At 41.2% G+C, this 12,810-nt stretch overlaps 1 protein-coding gene and 1 pseudogene across 1 annotated transcript in view; one reads left to right on the plus strand and one right to left on the minus strand.

Moving 5' to 3' along the window:
* The window catches only part of LOC144783270 (uncharacterized), a 1,224,061-nt gene that overhangs the window by 1,066,673 nt on the left and 144,578 nt on the right, over positions 1 to 12,810 (plus strand). The gene's annotated exons all lie outside the window — the stretch shown is intronic.
* On the minus strand, positions 9,113 to 10,039 carry LOC144782570 (deoxyribonuclease TATDN1 pseudogene; annotated as a pseudogene).

Genomic DNA, 12,810 nt, shown 5'->3' on the forward strand with positions numbered 1-12,810 from the left:
TGTTGTCTTTATCTTTAAAGAAAGATAACAACAATGAGATGTTGCAGAGTAAGAGACAAATCTCAGAGATTATAATAGTAAAATTGTTTAACAAGAGTAACATTTTGCAGCTATTATTTAGCCATGTCCAGCGATGCTGAGCAGGTGAAGCCTATGTCTAATTTTTCAGTGAACAGGACTCATCTCTTCTTAACCTTGGATAAGCCTCACCAACTCTGTGTCCCCTGCACATACTTAAATGTAAAGGGGCAGATTTATGTTAAATGGCACATCCCCAGGCATGCACCAGTTAACGTGCACCGCTGCTCTGCCACCCATGGTGTGCCGTATTTACAATCAGATAGGAGAAAGCTGCGTCAAAACCCTGCGCCTGCTTTAAGCAGGCATAGGTCTTGACGCAACATTGTGGAGATGGGGCACCCCTGAGCCTTGCTTGAGCTGCATCGCACTTGCGATACAACTCCAGCAATCACTACCTTTACAGTACAGATACGTCAAGCATCTGTGCCATTTTTGCCCCATGATGCCCCGCATTGTAAATGCAGCACACCATGGGTGGCGGAACAGCGGCGCAGGATGACTGGCACATCCCTGGTGATGCGCCAGTCATCATAAATCTATCCCTAAGCTTCTTATCTTGTTACAGATGAACCGCCATATGTACCATCAAACTATTTTGCATTTCCTAAATAGTGAATTTTAAGGAATAAATAGCAATTCTTTACCATTCCTAATTTGCAATGAGCAAATTGCTAATTGCAAATTACCCATTCATTTCCATGGGCTAGGAGGCTCATAGGAATGAAGGTGCAATTTGCGATTAGCAATTAGCTCATCGCAAATTAGGAATTTTTTCAAGGGTGCAGGGGTATCTCAAGAACACCCTGCTGCACCCCTGAAAAAGAAATTTGGGGGCATATGGCGCACATACATGCCCTAAGGACATGTATTGGCGTCGTATGGCACCTTTTGTTTTTTGGAAAAAAATGCTTTTTGAAAAGAATTCGGAAATTACCACAAACTAGAAGTTGGTGGTAGTTTCCAAATCCTTAATGTTATTTTTTACATATTTTTTGTTTGATACATTGCATTTAAGGAATCGCAAAATTTGCAAATCCTTCAGTGCAATCGCAAAATAAAGAATAGCAAATTTTGAATTAAGGACATTTTAAGTCATTTCCACATGTGCAGTGTTTTCAAATTATGATTTGAAAATCGTTTTTGGGGAAAAGGAATGGTTTGCAAAATTATGACAAGGACATAATGGTGTATGCTTCTCTATAAGGCATTTCACTGTCTCTGATGTCATTTTTCCCATATTACATTATAAGACCTTTCCCCATGGAGCACATTCCTTGTAAATATGCTCCCACCTGTGCATGGTGAATTTAGATTTTGACTGTTTGAGTCACATAGCCATGTTAAAAGTGACCCAAAAAAATTGCAAACGCTTTAAAAAAACCACATTCATGTGTCTTAAGGACATTTTAAGTCATTTCCCCGTGGACAGTGTTTTGTAAGTGGCGCAAAAGAGGCATACACCTATCATAAATCTGTCTCTACCATTTTAAATGATTAATCAAGGAAAACAATAGGATGTGGCCTATCCAGAGGTTTGTTTATCGTGAGGCCTACTCACGATTGCAGATTAAAGTTACGCTTGATAAAGAATACAGAGGAGATAATACATGTAAAGGCCTACCAATGAAGTAAGTAATGTCCACTTTATTGCGCCAGTCATCATAAATGTATCCCTAAGCTTCTTATCTTGTTACAGATGAACCGCCATATGTACCATCAAACTATTTTACATTTCCTAAATAGCGAATTTTAAGGAATAAATAGCAATTCTTTACCATTCCTAATTTGCAATGAGCAAATTGCTAATTGCAAATTACCCATTCATTTCCATGGGCTAGGAGGCTCATAGGAATGAAGGTGCAATTTGCGATTAGCAATTAGCTCATCGCAAATTAGGAATTTTTTCAAGGGTGCAGGGGTATCTCAAGAACACCCTGCTGCACCCCTGAAAAAGAAATTTGGGGGCATATGGCGCACATACATGCCCTAAGGACATGTATTGGCGTCATATGGCACCTTTTGTTTTTTGGAAAAAAATGCTTTTTGAAAAGAATTCGGAAATTACCACAAACTAGAAGTTGGTGGTAGTTTCCAAATCCTTAATGTTATTTTTTACATATTTTTTGTTTGATACATTGCATTTAAGGAATCGCAAAATTTGCAAATCCTTCAGTGCAATCGCAAAATAAAGAATAGCAAATTTTGAATTAAGGACATTTTAAGTCATTTCCACATGTGCAGTGTTTTCAAATTATGATTTGAAAATCGTTTTTGGGGAAAAGGAATGGTTTGCAAAATTATGACAAGGACATAATGGTGTATGCTTCTCTATAAGGCATTTCACTGTCTCTGATGTCATTTTTCCCATATTACATTATAAGAACTTTCCCCATGGAGCACATTCCTTGTAAATATGCTCCCACCTGTGCATGGTGAATTTAGATTTTGACTGTTTGAGTCACATAGCCATGTTAAAAGTGACCCAAAAAAATTGCAAACGCTTTAAAAAAACACATTCATGTGTCTTAAGGACATTTTAAGTCATTTCCCCGTGGACAGTGTTTTGTAAGTGGCGCAAAAGAGGCATACACCTATCATAAATCTGTCCCTAGCATTTTAAATGATTAATTCATGATGACGATAAGGTGTGGCCTATCCAGAGGTTTGTTTAAGGTGAGACCTACTCAGGATTGCAGATTAAAGTTACGCTTGATGAAGAATACAGAGGACATAATACATGTAAAGCTCTACCAATGAAGTAAGTAATGTCCACTTCATTGCGCCAGTCATCATAAATGTATCCCTAAGCTTCTTATCTTGTTAGACATCAACCGCCATATGTACCATCAAACTATTTTGCATTTCATAAATAGTGAAATTTAAGGAATAAAAATCGATTCTGTACCATTCCAAATTTGCGATGAGCAAATTGCTAATTGCAAATTACCCATTCATTTCCATGGGCCAGGATACCCATATGAATGAAGGTGCAATTTGCGATTAGCAATTAGCTCATCGCAAATTAGGAATTTTTCCAAAGGTGCAGGGGTGTCTCAAGAACACCCTGCTGCACCCCTGAAAAAGAAATTTGGGGGCATATGGCGCACATAAATTTTAACAACATTCCTTTACCTCAAAAACGATTTTCAATTCATAATTTGAAAACACTGCCCACAGGGAAATTACCTAATATGTCCTTAAGACACATGAAAGTGTTTTTTGATTGCCTTTCCAGCATGGTTGGGTCACTTTTAACATGGCTATGTAACACAAACATTCAAAATCTAAATTTGCCATGCACAGGTGGGAGCATATTTACAAGCAATTTGCGCCACAGAGAAAGGTCTTACATTAAAATGGGAAAAATAACATCAGGGACAGTCAATTGCCTTATAAAGAAGCATACACCATTATGTCCTTGTCATAAATTTAAAAACAATTCCTTTTCCCCAAAAACGATTTTCAAATCATAATTTCAAAACACTGCACATGGGAAAATTACTTAAAATGTCCTTAAGACACATAAAAGCGTTTTTTGATTGCCTTTGCAGCATGTTTGTATCACTTTTAACATGGCTATGTAACACAAACATTCAAAATCTAAATTTTCCATGCACAGGTGGGAGCATATTTACAAGCAATTTGCGCCACATAATTCATAATTTTCTCCTTAAAGCACACTATTCTCTATCTAAATTAAAGAAATATTTTCTCACCTTAGCAAATACTTTGAGTTTGAAAACAGTCTCAGAAACACACCAATTTGTCTTCAGCAGAGCAAAAGGTATGCACTCCAGAGTCTGCAGCTATCAAAAGCACAGAAATGCTGTAATTCTTCACACATATCTCTCATGTCACCCAATCAAAACTCTTCCCTCACTTTTTTTCAAATGAAAACCCTTCCCCCCTCTACCATTTCATGCCTTTTCTGCATGGCAACCACCTCTTGGAAGACGTCTGGTGTTTGCAAGTTCACACAACAATGTTGCAATTGAACTCTGAACTCTCAGTGCACCTGCATATCCAGTGCATTCTTTCATTTAATGATTTTTTATTGACCATTCAAAATACATCTTTCAAATAACTCATCCATGCACCCTAACTTTCTGTTTTCAGCAATCAAAATCCACCAATCACTGTTACTGCTTCATGAACACAGAAACTCCACAGTTTTTTTCATTTTAAACTCTCATTTTTTCAACTGCCATTTCATTGCCACACTTCATCTGACTGCAGGAGAACCTTCTCTCACCATGTTTTCTGTCTGGATTGTTGGACATAGTTATATCCACTGGGCTCACAGGTATGCTGAGAACAGAAAATTACCTAACCTCAGTTTACAAGATGTGGAAATTAAGTGGTTTGGCCACAGAGGATTACAATGTCACCAATTGATACCATTGGTGAAAACCTTTATGCATTTGCCCAAACCTGACCTGTTAATTGTGCACTGTGGAGGTAATGATTTGGGCACTTTGACTGGGGTAGGTCTGGAAATGCTTTTAAAGGACACCTTTGAGCAATTAATGGCACTTTTTCCTCAGACTGCCTTGGTATATTCAAATATATGCCAAAGACAGAAATGGAGGTGGTCAAACCAATTTTGTCCACAAATTGAGAAGTCGAGGAAGCATGTAAACAAATCTGTTTCAGCTTACATGAGAGACCATGGAATGGGCTCCCTGTACAACAATAACTTGCGTTACTACATGCAAGATATCTACAAAGGAGATGGAGTTCACTTCTCAGATGAGGGCAACAGAATTTTCACTCTGAATTTAAGACTGTGCATTGGTACCTACTTATAAGTACCTAAATGTACCATAAACCCAAAAGCTCTTCTCAGAGCTACCCTACATCTGATCACTCACAATTATTATTTTACTCTAACTTTTTTCATTAATTTTCAAAAAGTACGCTCCCCGGGGCGCTACCCGGTACGCGAACTGGGAGCTAACCTCGCGAATTTTTTTTAAAAAATGGGTTTTTTTCGCACATATAAGCCTCCTCAGCCACCCTCACAAAACCTAGGGGGTCAAGATAAGTCTACCGTGCCCCCTTCTACCCATTCTGAACATTATTTGCCCTCCATTTTGTATCTTAATTCGACCGAAACACAAAATGGTGAACTCCCGTAACGCTTAAGGTTTGCGAACCGGGGCGCTCAACGGTTCGCGTACCGGGTCGCTCCCTGGGAAGCGCACCATCAAAAAAGGTGGGAAAGTAGTTTACAGAAAAGCGACTGGAGACAATTTCACCAAATATAGATTAGCTCATACTACATACCAATCCCTACCATTTTCACAAATTTGATTGAAATTCCATTTAACCATTTAGCCTGTAGACCTCTCTAAATACCCTGAGGTAAATTACTTCACAAAACACATCTGAAGTGTTGGAATTGACAACCAATTAAAATGTTACTTTCATTTTCTATTTTTTTTACCTGACATTTGATTGGTTATGTACCTGAATATATATAAAGGAAGAGAGAGAAACACAACCATTTTGACTACTACTTCCTGAACTACATTGCAAGATCATTTTCACTCACAACTTAAACTTGTTTTTAGAAGGTGAGATATTATTTTATAAATTTGAAAACATTTTCAGATAGTTATATACTATCCCTCTGTAAGAGTTAGACATTGAGAAAGGCTTCTTTATTGTAATTATGGATTGATTTAGGTTTCTGTGGTATAATTATGAATTTACTTAGACTTCTTCACAGGCACTTTTTTATATTCCTACTTCCACTCTGATACTATACACTGCCCAAAGATAAATTCTCTGTTAAAAAATGCCTATCTAAAATTAATCCCAACAGTGCCCTATCTCTACTAATATATATTTTTTTTATCCAAATTTCAGGCAACATGGAAGGCGAACAGAAAGTTTCATTTCAAATTGTCCTGCAACAGAGCAGCCAAGAATTAATTGATCCAAAATATATAGAATTTATGGATGAAACTTGGGACCAAGAACTACTGCAATGTGTGCAAGCAGTGGATGACCTCCTTCAAAATGAGGACATTTTACACCCTCATAGATTACAAGCTATGTTCAATGAAAATGACGACATTTCAGACAGTGAAATGTTAGAAATGTTATTAAATTTTGAAACACAATCACAATAATAAATAATTGCTTGAAAAAAAAAAAAAAAAAAAAATTATCAACAAAACCAACAATCAATTAACATACAGTATTTGAAAAGTCTATCATTCATTTTTCATTGCAGTACGCTGCCCAGAACGCTTCCCGGTTCGCGGACCGGGCGCTACCCACGCAAAAAAACAAAAAAAAAAGTTGTTTTTTTTTGCCCCGCGGGGCCCTTTTAAAACCTCCACATTAAACCTAGGGGGTCAGGGAGGATCTAGTATGCCCCCTTATGGTTATTTCCCCCTTTGTTTTGGCCTCCTCTTGTCTCTCAATCCTACCGAGAGACAAGATGGCGGCCGCTCCGGACTGTTTAGAATGTTGACAGACACCGGAGAACCAATCAGCTTCGCTACGCGAAGTTCCGGTACGCGTAAGGTCCGCGAACCGGGGCGCTGCCCGGAGCGCGCTTACAGATATATATCTTATTTTAAACGTTAATTTCTCAAAATCCACTGGAGCACATATATTGAGACCTACAAAAGGCACATCGGGCTACCAGTCCCTACAATTTTGCCAAGTTTCGTGCAAATCCATTCAGCCGTTCGGGCTAAATGTGAGGCCAACCGCCCTATGGAAAACTCAATGTTAAAAACACGTTTTGGGACCCCCCTTTTTTCTCGACCCCCCCTGGACGAACCCCCCCCAAATTTCCAGGGGCTGCTCAGAAACAAAATGTTCCATTTTCCAGAAAATTTCAGCCAATTCCGTCCACAAACGCCAAAGTTATTAGACATAGAATTTTCAAAAATCCCATAGAGAAAAAATCCTAACTATATATACCTACTGGCGACCGCCAGTAGGTAATATATATATATATATTGACTGAAAAAAACATAGGTTTCACATACGTTATAGTTAGGAATTAGCATTTAAAAAACCTTAGAAAGTCACTGAAAAAACCATAGGTTTCAAACACGTTATAGTTAGGAATTAGCATTTAAAAAACCTTGCAAATTTACTGAAAAAACAGAGGTTTCACACATGTTATAGTTAGCTGGACATTTTACTCATACAAAACCATTAAAATTCCCCCGTTATAGTTAGTTCAGCTAACTATAACTCGTGCGCCCGCAATGCACTGCTGATGACGTCACATATTACATCACTCAAGACATGGTCAGTGACATCACTCATGACATCACTGATGACATCTCATCAGTGATGCATTTGCAGCCTGAATGCAGTTTTAAACTAGCATGACACCGTTGCATTTAAATCTCCTTGCGGAGCCTTAAGCTCCCCTTTCATTACACATGTCACCCCTAAGTAGCCCATGTCCTGGTAATGAAAAATTCCTAAATTTGTTTTCCACCATTTAAGGCATATCCCTCCCATGGGAAAACATTGGAGATTCCTTACTCCATTGAATACTTTGCAATTTCCAATTGGGAGCTGGTGGCTATATGACTATTTAGTGGTAAAGTCTGTTTTTTTATCACAATTATAAAAATTCCACTTTTATAAAGTTGCCATTTTTCTCACCTTAGCCGTTTTGTATCAATAGCCTGGTCTGGGTCACATGACGATGCAACTGACAGACCTTGTGAATTTCTCCCAAACAGTCACACAATATAGCGATTAGGTGTGCCTGGATGGGCAATCTGCTGGCAGGATGGAGGTTGGAGCTGAGCACAGTCCCACCTACAAATGAATAGCCTGTGCTCTGCCTTCACAGAAAGGGCCTAATGACCCTGCAATGACACTTCAGCCAGCTTAGAGTCAGGGGACCCAGGAAATTCCATGTACTTAGAAGCCAATGTCTGAAAGCTTCTAACGCCTTCCAGAACCAGGGCATAAGGGTGTAAAAGTAGGACCTTGGACACAAATTCTTCAGTGAACATCTGGACCTGCAGATACTCTGCCAGGTATAAGGACTTCTGTGCTGTTACATAGACTGTCACTCTGCTAACTGCTGCTCTAAAGGTACTGCTACCTGCTGTACTGACCTGCTGCCCTCTTGCTTTGGAAAAAAAGAACTGGACCTGCAACTTCATCTTGAACCCAGGTCCCCCGAGTGACTTCAAGGGCTAGTCTGCTGGCCACCTGCAGTGTGTTCCTGACCTCCTAAGTGGTGTCGTTCAGGTTCTGGAGCCCTGGTGTGGCTCAAACAGCCTAAATCAAGCTTTTAGGTTCTTTGTAACTGCCAAAGGGCCCATTCACACCAAAACCATGCCGCTCACACCAAAAAGCTTGTGTCTTTGCACCAACTGTGGGGGACGTGAACCGGCCTACCTATCCGCATTGCCCAGTCTGCTCTTTGTGCCAATCCAACAGCATCCTGTGATGTTCTCCTCGCTCCTTGTGGCCCTCATCAAAGCAAATGGGAATCTTGGCACAAAACTCGAGAAGGTAAAACTTCAGCAGGACTAATCTGTGACTGTATCCGACCTGCTCTCCTCACGGTCGATCTGAACTTTTGACTTTGACCTGTCCCTGTGTAACTAGATAGCCATGGTTGGCACTTTTTTCACTGTATTCTTTAAAATGTCATAACTCCAGCTCTACTGATTGGATGTATGTTGTTTTGGTCTTGTTTAATTTATTACATTTATCTTTATAGTCCTGTGATCTTTTTGTTTGGTGTTTTCACTGTTCACTGTTTTACTGTTTGAAGTGTGTCACAAATACTTTACACATTGCCCCTAAGCTAAGCTTGACTGCTCTGTGCTTTATGCCAATGTACCAGGGGGTTGAGCACATGTTAATATAGGGTTGGCTTGTGCCTCACCCTAAAAAGGCGTGTGGATGCTGCTTGACCAAGGCTCACACCCTAGTCAACTAATAAACCAATTTCTCACATGCAGCTATCATGGTTCATTCATTTTCCCACACATCTGGCACAGGCAACTGTTTACGTCAAGAATTTGGCTCACTGTGTTACATTCAGATGCATGCAGAAGAGCCTCATGTATCCTTGAAAAAGGCCAACATGGTGTTGTATACTGTGTTTGCTGAATTCAAGAGGGTCTTCTTTTTTTGTCATCAACATGATCTCCAGGACATGGATAATACGATACGGTTAATTCCTACCCTAGAAACAATGCCTCATTCCCCATTTCTTTTTGGTAAGAAAGGAGGTCTTCACATATTTTGATCAGGTATGAGTATTTCTCACTCCACACCAAGGGGCATCAGTTTTGGTCTTTAATTGTTCACTGGGAATGTTTTTCAGTACTTCCAAATGTGGCCTCCATTTTTAATGAGCAATCATTTATGCCAATGTAAAGATGCAGATCTATCACAGCAGTTGCCTCTTCCTTGGTTTCATCGAACGAATGGGCGGCTCAACCACATCATCTGTTCTAGTTTTTCCTCATTATGTTGAAGATCTCTTAATGTGAATTTCTACAATGGAGGAGCATTGGCAGTTTCGTTTGCTCAGCTGAATCATACTGTTTTTTAAAAATACTTCAAAAGGGTTTCCTTAGGACATAATTGAAGACTATCAACATCCAAACCACATTCTCCAGTGATTATAACTTTTCCCTTATGCTGTTTCTATTTCATTTTGGAGTACCACAAAATATTTGTCAGGGCCACTCTTCAAATTCTCTACAGCATGTGGGATGGCAGCAAATTGTACTGTAAAACCTGTAAATTGTATTTGTAGGCTGGAGGGCTTCCTTGCTGTCCTCAAATTTCCCACCTGTAATCACAAACTTTTAAATGACAACATTGTCATCTTGGTCAATGTTGTCTAAAAAGTCATCTAGATGTTTCTGTTTCCCCTGTACACTCTTCTGACCATCAGATCTGTCAGATTAAAATAAATATGGATTTGTTTAATTTGACTCATGCTTCTGTTGGAGAGTCTGTTCAACTGACTTCAGACCGCGGTGTCCCATAAGACTCTACGCTTCCTCTACCTCCTGAAGTTTTAATAGCTGCAATTATGGAAGCTCTCGTGCAAGCCATCAAGAATAGCATAATGGTAACAAAGCCAATAGGCATCGCCTATACGAGAGCTATTGGCTGTGGCAATGTGTTTTAGCCATTATGTATACTAGTGTGGCAGCTGTTCAACATGGCTAAATGTTGGTGGCGTGGGATGGGGTAGGTGGAGTGGGGTAGATTGTAGTAGAGTGGAATAGAGTAGATTGGGGTAGAGTGGAGTGTGGTAGATTGGCATAGAGTGGAGTGGGGGTACAGTGGGGTAGAATGGAGTGGGGTGGACTGGGGTAGAAAGGGGTAGACTGGAGTGGGGCAGATTGGAGTAGTTTGGGGTGAAGTAGATTGGAGTGGGGGAGTTGGGTAGATTAGCGTGGTAGACTGGTGTGCGGTAGATTGAATTAGGGTAGATTGGATGGAGTGGGGTAGATTTTGATAGAGTGGGGTAGATTGGAGTGGAGTAGATTGGGGTAGATTAGAGTGGGGTAGATTAGAGTGGGGTGGACAGAAGTAGGGTATATCAGGGTAGATTGCAGTAGAGTGATGTGGGATATATTGAGGTAGATTGAAGTGGAGATGAGGAGTGGAGTGGAGTGAGATAGATTAGGGTGGAGGGGGTAGAGAGGAGCGCGGTAGACTGGAGTGGGATAGATTGGGTGGATTATGGTAGGGTAAATTGGAGTGAAGTGGGATAGGTTAAAGTGAGATGGAGTAGATTGGAGTGAGGCAGATTGGGTGGGAAGATTGGAGTAGGGTAGTTTGGGGTGGAGTGGAGTGTTGTAGGATAGATTGGAGTGAGGGGGTGTGGGTGGAATGGTGTGAAGTGGGTTAGATTGGACTGGAGTACGCAAGGGTTGGGTGGCATGTGATAGATTGGAATGAAGTGGATTGGGGTAGATTGGGTAGAGTGGGGTGTGGTAGATTGGGTTAGAGTTGAGTGGGGCAGATTGGGGGATTAGAGTGGGGTGCATTAGGGCAGAGTGGAGGTGGGCAGGTTAGAGTGGGGTGGAGTGGAGTGGAGTTGGGTAGATTGGAGTGCAGTCGAGATTTGAGTACTGTGAGATATATATTGGGGAAGAGTGGAGTGGGGGTTGTTAGGTAGGAGTGGAGTGGGGTACATTGGGTGGATTAGAGTAGTATAGATTGGAATAAAGTGGGGTAGATTGGAGAGGGATGATTGAGTGAGGTAAATTGGAGCGTGGTGGGGTAGAATGAAGCGCAGTGGGTTGTATTGGAGTGGGGTAAAGTGGAGTATGGTGGAGTAGACTTCAGTGGGTGGGGTAAGTGGGGTAGATTGGGTAGAGTGATATAGATTAGAGTGGAGTAGAGTATATTGGGGTGAGGTGGAGTACATAGGGATAGATTAGAGTGGGGTAGATTGGTGTAGGGTAGATTGGAGTAGGGTATATTTGAGTGGAGAATGGTGGAGTAGATTGGGGTGGAGTAGATTGGAGTAAAGTGCAGTGGGGTAGATTTGGGTAGAGAACAGTGTAGTGGGGGAGATTGGAGTGGGATAGATTGCGGTAGATTGGAGTGGGGTTGATTGTTGTAGATTTGAGTGGGGTAGATCATGGCGGACTAGGGAACATTGGAGTGAAGTGTGGTCGATTAGAGAGGTGATGAGCTGGATAGATTGCATTGGAGTTTGGACTGGAGTGGGGTAAATTGGTTGGAGTGGGGTAAATTAGAATGGGGTAGATTGGAGTGGAGTTGAGTGAAATTGAGTAGACTGAAGTTGGTTAGACTGGAGTTGGGTATACTGTGGAGTTGGGTATACTGGAGTGGAGTGAGTTGGAATGGGACATATTGGAGTGTGGTAGTTTGGGGTAGATTGGAGTGGAGTAGGGCAGACTGTGGTAGATTGGACCAGAGTGGGGTAGGTTTGAGTCGAGTGCCGTAGATTGGAATGGAGTGGGTTAGAAAGGAGTGGTGTAGGGTTGATTGTGTTAGGTGAGTGGAGTCGGGTAGATTGGAGTGGAGTTGAGTATATTGGAGTAAAGTGATCTAGATTGGAGGGGAGTGAGGTGGGGTAGATTGGGGAAAATTGGAGTGGAGTAGGGTAGATTGTAAGTCAGTGGGTAGATTAGATCATAGTGGAGTGAATTGGGGTAGACTGGAATGGGGTTGATTGGGTTAGAAGGGGTAGACTGAATTGGGGTAGATTGGAGTGGGGTGCGATAGATTGGTTTGGGGTGGGGTATATTGGAGTGGAGTGGGGTAGATTGAGGTGAGATAGATTGTGGTGTAGTAAATTGGACCAGTTTGTAGTGGAGTGGGGTGGGGTGGGGCAGTGGTGTACATTGGAGTGGAGTGGAATAGATTGTAATGGGGTAGAGTGGGGTGAGGTAAGTGGTGTGCAGTGGAGGGGCATGGAGTGGAGTGCTGCATTGTGGAGTGAGTAGCATAGATGAAGTGACGTGGAGTTGAGTGGGATGGATTGTTGCATTTCAGAGTGGAGGGGCGTAGAGTAGAATGGCATATCATAGAGAGGACTGAAGTGTTGTACAATGGAACAGCATGGCATAGAGTGGAAGGGCATAGAGTGGAGTGGAGTAGTGTGGAGAATGCATGGTGTGGTAGCACCTTGCCATTACGGACAACACATTTTCAATTGAAATGACCATTACATTTGCACCGAAATATGGTTTTGCTGTCCACAAACTACAATGTGTGCAAATG

This window comes from Lissotriton helveticus, chromosome 9, assembly GCF_964261635.1.
Source record: "Lissotriton helveticus chromosome 9, aLisHel1.1, whole genome shotgun sequence".
NCBI classification, from domain to species: Eukaryota; Metazoa; Chordata; class Amphibia; order Caudata; family Salamandridae; genus Lissotriton; species Lissotriton helveticus.